Below are 10,308 nucleotides of genomic sequence, written 5' to 3' on the forward strand. Positions count from 1 at the left end.
CTTCTCTGTTTTTAGTCACCCTGTTCAGGGGGATTCCTTTACAATCAAAACAAGGGAAAAAAGAAAACTGTTCATTTTTAATCCTTTTTTAATTTCTGCTAATGGTGCTACACATTTACTTGAGCTGAAAACATTAAGTAACTTTGATTTTTCATCCTTTTCTTTTGCATCCCACACTCAATCAATGCCAAATTGTAATGATTAAGTATCTTCACAGAGTCTCTCACATTTGCCTACTTTTCATTCCCAATGCCTCTGCTCTTTTCAAGACTTGTAAGAATTGTTTCATATTCGTGATATTTCAGAGTTGGGAGAAAGTATAAATATTACCTAGATCAATCATCCATTTTGTGCTTGAATTTTCACTTCAATATTCCCATCAGGTGGTTTTTCCAACCTCAATACTTCTTGAGTCATAGCCCATTAGCCTTCAGAGGATACCGTTAGAACGTTTTTCTTGTAAGACACATGTGCATCTAATCATTTAAAACAAAAAGTAATTGTAATATTTAGATATTTAGAGTAAAAGCAGTTAAATATCTATGGAAATAACAAAGGGCAAATGCATTAAGTAGAGCTCTTTTTTGTATTTGTGAAAATGATATAATTCTATCTTCAGTAATACCACACACCGGAATTATGGGTTCTGTTTCGAAATGTGAGAATAATTAGAGTGCTAATCAGACTGGTGAAAATTAATTCTCATGAATATAAGTGTCTTTAATAATTTTAATGAAGACAGACTAATGTCCTAAAACAGATGATTGCCTTGGATAATCTCATATAAGTAGGATTCTGATGTGTTTATTGTTGTTTTTCTTTATTACTGAGCATAGATTATATGTGATATATGGTACCATGTATACACACATGATTATAATTGTGTAACATGAATTAAAAGATAGTGTAAAATTGAACACTTCTAGGGCATGGGATTTAGTCTTGAAATACACACCTCATAGGATTTATCAGATTTCTATTTATAGTCTGTCACCATGTTATAAAAAACCCTGAAGTCTCTTGGAGAACTTCTCAAATAGAATTTCAACAGATTCTCCAGATGCCTATGAAGTCAAAGTTTTATAGTTCCTGCTGTGCCATTTATGCTTAGTTACCACTGGTTACCTTATGATGGACTTCAGACAAAATCTTTAACAACAAATCTTTTAATGTTTTTCTTCCTGCTTTCCCACAGTGTTGAATCCTGGAAACACTTGTCTTTCACCTACATGCTTATCCCAACACTTTCATTAGGGCCTGTTAAAGGTTGCTATTCATATAACTAATGAGAATAAGAGCCTGGTAAGTGTTAGATCATCTTTAGAGCCCATTAGATATTAGAATGTCTTATGCCCTTGTTTTTGGCTACAAACCTAAGATCTGCCTAATCAAACTTGATGTTCTACATGGCAGAACATAGCTACCATACTGATCCCAAATTAGACTTCCCAGGTTTTTAGTTCTGCTTATAAATAGAAGCATCAGAGGAAACGTTTAACTTGTAGACAGATCAAGTCAATTAACAACTAGTAACACTACTATTTGGTTAAGTCAAGGATATCATAGAGCCATTTAGAGCAGTAGAAAAATATCAGTACCCAAGTGACCTAGAAGAGCTATTTAATTTCTAGAGATAAGAAATACCTGTTTTATATTTATCTTCTTACTTTATTCTTATGCTTCTACTTGTGACATGAAAAGAGGAAAAAATTACCCTCCATTTATTGTCGAGATAGTCATTAGAATGGAAAACTCTTTAAGAGTAGTTAAATTTTGCCACAGAAGTCTTTAGTAATACCACACACCAGGATTATAGGCTCTGTTTTGAAATGTGAGCAGAGCCATATATCTCTGTCTCCTCGTTGGATTTCAGTCAGTCCTCTTGGAGGCACTCTTGTGATATGTGAAGTGATCCAAAGGGTACTCTGGCAAATCGTTGATCTTGGCACCCTTAAAATGCTAACTCCTTTTAGGGATAATTTAAATACAATTTGTGTTGACTTTATTACTCAAGATAATAACAAAGAAGGAAAGGGAAGGATAAACCACATGTGTGTTTCTACCCACCACTCATATGCAACCCCTTACTGTAGTGTATATCTTAGTATATACTGAGTGTAATTTATAGTGTAATATATAGTACAGCATATATCTAAGGGTATAGTGTTGTGTATAGTCAGGCCTGGCTTTATGGACATGTGACTCATACAGCCAAACAGAGCTCCATGCATGACTTAAAACTCTGCTGTCACTGTCTTAGAAATTCTGTTTTTAAATTGGTGGCTCAACATTTTCATTTTGCACTGGTCCTTACAAATATGTAGTCTGCCATATTTAGTGTAGCATATACGTAGTACCATGTATCAGTGTACCTATAGCGTAGCATATGTATCTTGTACTCCTTACTTACCCACAATTCTTTTTTCACATGCATTCCTTCAGTTTTTTCCTTAAAACTGTCTATATAATATTTCCAGTTTAAATGTAAACAAGTGATATGGTTTTGCTCTGTGTCGCCCCCCAAATCTCATCTTGCAGCTCCCATAATTTCCACGTGTTGTGGGAGGGACCCAGTGGGAGATGACTGAATCATGGGGGCGGGTCTTTCCCATGCTGTTCTCATGATAGTGAACGGATCTCATGAGATCTGGTGGTTTAAAAAATGAGTTTCTCTGCGCAAGCTCTCTCTTTGCCTGCTGCCACCCACGTAAGATGTGACTTGCTCCTCCTTGCCTTCTGCCATAATTGTGAGGCCTCCTCAGCCATGTGAAACTGTAAGTCCCAAAAACCTCTTTTTATTTTATTTTTTTGTAAATTGTCCAGTCTCAGTTATGTTTTTATCAGCAGCATGAAAACAGACTAATATAACAAGTAAGGTAAATGTAAATAGAATCATAGTACATATGCCATTCTGAAACCTGCTTTTTTCATTTAACACATTAGGGACATTGCTTCCTGTTAATTTATCTCATACTTTGTGATTTCTGAAGAATATTGTCTGGTATAGATAAACCATAATTTATTTAACCAGTCTCCTACTGATGGACATATATTGTTTCCTGTTCTTTGCTGTGACAAAGAGTGAACATATTTGAATATACTTGTTTGTGGATTTGCCCTATTATTTCCTTAGAATAAGTTTCTAGAAGTAGAATTGCTGAGTCAAAGGGTGAGAACATTTTATGAACATTTTAAAATGTGATAATACTTTTGGGTTGCTCCTCAGAATGATTATACCAGATTATACCTATCTAAATCCCACCAGTAGTGTACAAGCATGTTTGTTGCCCCACATGCTAACTGAGCATAATAACTCAATTGCATCTCTGCTAATCTGATAGTCCCTGCAATTTTTAATGGTCTTGGCCTGTGCTGTTAGCTCACTGGGATATCACTGATTCTGCTAATATGGAATGGCAGTGTATTAAATTAAACATCATTGTACCTATCAAAGTGAGTACCTTTTAGGTAGTAATTTTGGATTGGCCTTTTTAGCCAAATATGAGGTACTCTAAGCTCCCAACTTTTCTTTTAAGCTAATAAGGTTTTTACTTTCCATGTGTACCATTTAGGGATCCTGTAAGTGCTCAAAGAGATCTTCAGGACACTGACCTTACTTTCTGCTCTTAATCCCTGACTATTTAAAAAAATTATTTTAAAACAAGTTCAGACTTTCAAAAAAGTTGTAAAAGAATAGTACAAAGAATTCCCATATACCTTTCATCCAAGTTCCCCAAATGTTAACATTTTACACATTTACTCTTGCATCCTCTCTCTCTTTCTCTGAACTCTCAGAGTTGAGTTGCAGACATGATGTTTCTACCCCAAATGCTTCAAGTTCATTCTCTTCCATAATCACAGTCTAATTATCTAAATCAGGAAAATTGACACAAAATTCTTATCTATAGACATCATTTAAATTTCATCAATTTTCCCAAAAATATTCTTTATAGAAAAAGAAGAAAAAAAAATTTCGAGTTCAGGATTCAAACCAACATCACACATTACATTTAGTTGTCATGAATACCTCCTTTCTTTTTTTGATCATATTTTTTTCCAGACAAATCCCAGGATGATATAGATAAATACTTTTTGGCAACCTAAATACTAAAAATATGGTTGGTTAGTTTTTTTGTATCTATATGTTCTAAAACAGAGAAAAATTGCTTAAAAAGGAAAAGACAAGGCCGGGTGCGGTGGCTCACGCCTGTAATCCCAGCACTTTGGGAGGCCGAGGTGGGTGGATCACTTGAGGCCAGGAGTTCGAGACCAGCCTGGCCAACATGGGGAAACCCCGTCTCTACTAAAAATACAAAAATTAGCCGGGCGTAGTGGCGTGCTTCTGTAGTCACAGCTACTCGGGAGGCTGAGAAAGGAGAATTGCTTGAACCCGGGAGGCAGAGGTTGCAGTGAGCTGAGATCACGCCACTGCACTCCAGCCTGGGTGACAGAGTAAGACTCTGTCTCAAAAAAAAAAAAAGGAAATGACGAGATCCAACAGGTTAGAGAGGTGGTGTATTTCGACCATAGATAATAGAAATTTGCAGCATTGAATCATAAGTTGTAAAAAATTAAAATATCAGAAACCTTTAACAATACTCTGAACTTTAAGAAAAGGTTTTCCAGAGACTTTCTAAATGGCTTGTTTGCCACCGTTGCTAATAGTATCAGATGTTGAGAGGTTTTATTTGATTACATGCAAATAAAGTTACCTCTAAGTCCCTAGAAAGCCTAGAGAAAAGGGAAAATTGAACAGATATAATGAGAAATACCTCTTCCCACTCAACATTGGAGATGAACAGCATTTGTGTTCTTAATAAGATAACACTAAACAGCTTTCCTTTCTCTCGAATCTTTTGTTAAAGACCAACATAACACGTAGATCCAAAATGGTGGCATAGCAGCAAGCTGGCTTCACTCTCCCCCACAGAAAACTAAAAACAAACGTACAGCTCCAAGATTATCACTAGCAATATCCCAGAACTCAAATATGAAGATGAGACAGTTCCTGCGCCCACAGAAAAGTGAAAAAAGTCTGAGAAGTGAGAGAATAGAACTTCCACATCTATGATGTCCCGCCCCACATTTGGCCCAGCAATAAGGGTGCAAAAATTCTTCCCTGACACAGTTTCTACACTGGAAAAAGTGAGACTGAAGTGGACAACCAGCTTCCTCATCAATTTGGGTTCCCTGGCAGGAGACTTGTGCCTGCTTTAAGCACAGGGCACATTGTGAGTGCCTAAAGGGAGAAATATCCCTGAGAATAGGCAGAGACAAAGGGAGGAGGCAGTACTACCATGCAGCCCTGAAAACTGCTGTGTAACTCAGCTAAAGGGGACACCAGATGAGAATGATTGCTCAGCAGCAACATGCTGTAGGAGATTTGTTCCACAGGTCCCCTGGGCACAAACCACTAGCCAGCCTTCCACACTGCCAAAATATCTTCTTTAGGACTTCCCCAGTTTGGGAAGGGCAGTGCTATGATTGTTTACTATAACTGAAGTGAAGCTGGGCTTAAGGAGCCACATAGAACTGAAAAGGAGGAAGCAACCTAGTGGTTAAGAACCTCTGAGCAAATATATCTAATAAAAACCAAAATAAGCTAGTCAAAGAAGACTGGAATAAATAATCTTTCAATGCAAAGACACAGATGTACATCCACAAGAAACAACAGCAAATGGGGAAAGATGATCTCCCCAAATGGACAAAGCAAGGAACCAGTAACTGACCCCAGTGAGATGGTAATATGTGAACTCTCTGACCAATAATTTAAAACAGCAGTTTTAAGGAACTCAGTGATTTCCAAGATAACACAGAAAAGCGTTCAGAAGTTTATCAGAGAAATTTAACAAAGAGATTGAAATAATAAAAAAAATCAAACAGAAGTCTTGGAACTCAGAAATACATTTGCTGAACTGAAAAATTCATTAGAAGCTCTCAACAGCCAAATGGATCAAGCAGAGGAAAAAAATCAGTGCTCTCAAAGACAAGCTATTTGAAAATACACAATGAAAGGAGAAAAAAAGGAAACCAACAAAGATCATCTACAAGATATAGAAAATTGCCTCAAAAGACCAAATCTAAGAATTATTGGTGTTCAAGAGGGAGTTGAGCAATAGCATGGGGTGGAAAGCTTATTCAAAGCAATAATAAAATGAAACTTTCCAAAACTTGAGAAAGACATAAGTATTCAGGTACAGGAAGGTCAGAGAACACCAAACAGATTTGATTAAAATAAAACTACCCCAAGGCATATAATAACACTCAAAGGACAAGGACAAAGGAAAAATGCTGAAAGTGGCAAGAGAAAATAAGCAGATAACGTATAAAGGAGCTCCAGTTTATCTGGCAACAGACTTCTCAATGGAAATCACATAGGCCAGGAGGGAGTGGAATAACATTTTTAAAGTGAGGGAGTTTTTTTTTTAAACTGCCATCCAAGGATACTGTCTCCAGCAAATTTATCCTTCAACCATGAAGGAGACAAAAGTCTTTCCCAGACAAACAAAAGCTGAGAGAACTCACCACCATCAGATTTACCTTACAAGATATATGAAAGGGAGCTCTTCAACCTGAAACAATTTGTTTGTACTAATGTACAAAACAAAAAGAAAAGAAAACTAAAAAAAATTTGAAACTATAAAACCCACTGGTGAATCTAAGTACATGAACAAACTCAGAATACTCTCATACTGTAATTGTGGTATGCATTCTACTCATAATTCTAGTATGAAGCCCAAAAGACAAATCTGTCAAAAACAATAATAGCTACAGTAACCTGTCAAGAGATAGATAATTTAAAACACTTAAATTGAGACAACTAAAAGTCAAGAGGGGGAGGGGGATGGAGTTAATATGTAAATTTTTAAAAAATTATTTTCTTTGTTTTTATTCTATTTTTTGTGATCTAAGATAAGTTGCCATCTCTATAAAATAATTTCTTATGTCTGCAAGATGCTTTTTATAATCCTCAAGGTAACCACAACACAAAAACCTATAATAGATTCACTAAAAATAAAAAACAATGAATTAAAAATACTACCAGCGAAAATCACTTAGCCATGAAAGAAGACAGCAAGAAAGGAAGTAAGAGGAGAGAAGGTACAAAACCACCAGAAAATAAGAATCAAAATGGCATTAGTAAGTCTTTGCTTACCGATAATAACACTGAATATGAATGGACTCAATTCTCTGATTAAAAGGCACAGGGTGGCTGAATGGATAAAGAACCAAGACTTGGCTACATGCTACCTACAAGAAACCAATTTTGCCTATAAAGATGCACATAGACTGAAAGTGAAGAGGTGGAAAAAGAGATTCTATGCAACTGGAAACAAAAAAATAACAGGAGTAGCTATACTTATATCAGATGAAACAGACTACAAATCAAAGACTGTAAGAAGAAACAAAGCAGGTCACTATATAATAATAAAGGAGTCAAATCGGCAAGAGGATTTAACAATTATAAATATCTATGCACCCAAAACAGGAGATCCCAAGTATATAAAACAAACATTAATATATCTAAAGGGAGAGATAGATCACAATACAATAATAGTGGAGACTTTAATACTCTACTGTGAGTAATGAACAGATTATCCAGACAGAAAATCAACAAAGAAACATTGGAGTTAAACTACACACTAGACCTAATAGGCCTAACTTATTTACCAAATATTTTACCCAACTGCTGCAGAATACATATTCTGTTTATCAGCACATGGAACAGTCTCCAGAACAGACCATATCTTAGGCCACAAAACAAGTCTGAACAAATTTTAAACAGTAGAAATCATATGAAGTATCTTTCCTGGCCAGGTGAGGTGACTCATCCCTACAATCCCAATACTTTGGGAACCTGAGATGGGAGGATCACTTGAGCCTAGGGGTTTCAGAGCAGCCTGGGCAACATAGTGAGACTCCATCTCTACAAAAAATAAACAAAATTAGCTAGGCATGATGGCACCTGCCTGGAGTCCCAGCTACTTGAGAGGCTGAAGTGGGAGGATCACTTAAGCCTGGGAGCTTCAGGCAGCAGTGAGCCATGATCATACCACTGCACTCCAGCCTGGGCAACAGAGCAAGACCCTGTCTCTAAAAAAATAATAATAAATAAAAATAATTTTAAAAATTACCTTTTTCTGATCACAGTGGAATAAAACTAGAAATCAATAATAAGAGAAACCTCAAAAACTTCACAAACAAGTGGAAATTAAACAACATGCTCCTGAATGACCAATGGATCAACGAATAAATTAAGAAGGAAATTAAAAATTTTTGAAGTTAATGAAAAGGAGAATACAGTATACCAAAATCTGTGGGATAAAACAAAGCAGTACTAAGAGGGAAGTTTATAGCAATAAACACCTATATCAAAACAGTAGAACAACCTCAAATAAACAACTTAATGATGCACCTCAAGGAACTAGAATAGCAAAAACAAATCAAAATTAGTAGAAAGAAGGAAGTAATAAAGATTAGAGCAGAAATAAATGAAATTGAAACTAAAAAAATTATGGAAGATCAATGAAACAAAAAGGATTTTTTTTGAAAAGATAAACAAAATCACCAAACCATTAGCTAGACTAAGAAGAAATAAGAGTGAAGAGCTAAATAAATAATCAGAAACAACTGAGACTACAGAAATGCAAAGGATCATTAGAGATTATTATGAACAACTATATGCCAACAAATTTGAAAACCTAGAAGAAATGGATACATTCCTGGATACAGCAACCTACCAAGATTGAACCATGAAAAAATAGAAAACCTCAACAAACCGATAATGGGTAATGAGAACAAAGCTGTAATAAAAAGTGTACCATCAAAGAAATGCCTAGGACCTCATAGCTTCACTATTGAATTCTACTAAACATTTAAAGAAGAACTAATACCAATTCTACTCAAACTCTTCAAAAAAAAAAGGAAGACAAGGGAATACTTCCAAACTCATTCTATGAGGCCAGCATTACCCTGATACCAAATCAGAGAAGGACACAACAAAAAGAAAACTACAGGCCAATATCCCTTATGAAAATCGACACAGGAAAAAAAAGTCCTCAAGAAAGTACTAGCAAGGTCTCTTTCCCATCTTGCAAGACGGTGGGTGAAAAAGTTGAGAAGCTGGATACTAAGTAGAAGAAACCTGAAGCCAAGAAGGCTGTTGCTAATGGCAAGGTGAAAAAGGGTAAAAAAAGGCCAAAAAGGGGAAGCCTCATTGCAACTGAAGGCCTGTCTTCATCAGAGAAATTGGCAGATATTCCCAATCTGCTATGTATTGTGGAAAGGTTATGTACAAGAGGAAGTATTCAGCCGGTAAATCAAAGATTGAAAAGAAAAAGGAGAAGGTTTTTGCAACTGGTTTAATACAAAAGCAGTTGGTGGTGACAAAGTTAAAGGTACTCAGGTGGTTACACTTTGCAAAATGCATAGCTATTATCCTACTGAAGATGTGCCCTGAACGCTGTTGAGCCACAGCCAAAAATCTTTCAGTCAGCACGGAGAAAACTGCGAGGCAGCATCACTCCCAGGACCATTCTGTCCATCCCCCCTGGGCACCACAGAGGCAAGAGGGTGGTTTTCGTGAAGCAGCTGGGCAGTGGCTTCTCGCTTGTGACTGGATCTTTGGTTCTCAATTGAGTTCTTCTATGAAGAACACACAAGAAATTTGTCATTGCCACCTCCACAAAAATTGTTATCAGCAATGTGAAAATCCTAAAACATGTTACTCATACTTACTTCAAGAAGAAGAAGCTGTGGAAGCCCAGACACTGGGAAGGTGAGATCATCAACAAAGGAAAAAGAAAAGGAGATTACAGAGCAGTGCAAGGTTGATCAGAAAGCAGTGGACTTGCAAATTTTACTAAAAATCAAAGCGATTCCTTAGCTCCAGGGCTACCTATGATCTGTGTTTTCCCAGATAAATGAAATTTATTCTCAAAAATTGGTGTTCTAAATATCTTAAGAAGAATCTAATTAATTTTTTGATGTGTTGTTGAATTTGACTTTCTAGTTTTTTAAAATGTATCTGTAAATACACTAAAAAAATCAGCAACACATCAAAAAGGTAATTCACCATTATCAAGTGAGATTCATCCCATGGATGCATGGATGGTTCAACATACACAAATCAATAAATGTGACATGTCACATTAACAGAACCAAGAACAAAAACCATATGATTATTTTAATAAATGCTGAAAAAATATTTGATAAAATTCAGTATTCCTTTATGACAAAAGCCTTCACAAACTGGGCATAGAAGAAACATAGCTCAAAATAATAAAGGTCATGTATGACAAACCTACA

At 36.1% G+C, this 10,308-nt stretch overlaps 1 pseudogene; it reads left to right on the forward strand.

Moving 5' to 3' along the window:
* The first annotated feature begins 7,907 nt into the window (after positions 1-7,907).
* Positions 7,908-9,955, forward strand: LOC107970519 (large ribosomal subunit protein eL6-like; annotated as a pseudogene).
* The last annotated feature ends 353 nt before the right edge of the window (positions 9,956-10,308 follow it).

Source organism: Pan troglodytes, chromosome 2 (assembly GCF_028858775.2).
Source record: "Pan troglodytes isolate AG18354 chromosome 2, NHGRI_mPanTro3-v2.0_pri, whole genome shotgun sequence".
In the NCBI taxonomy this organism is placed as follows: domain Eukaryota; kingdom Metazoa; phylum Chordata; class Mammalia; order Primates; family Hominidae; genus Pan; species Pan troglodytes.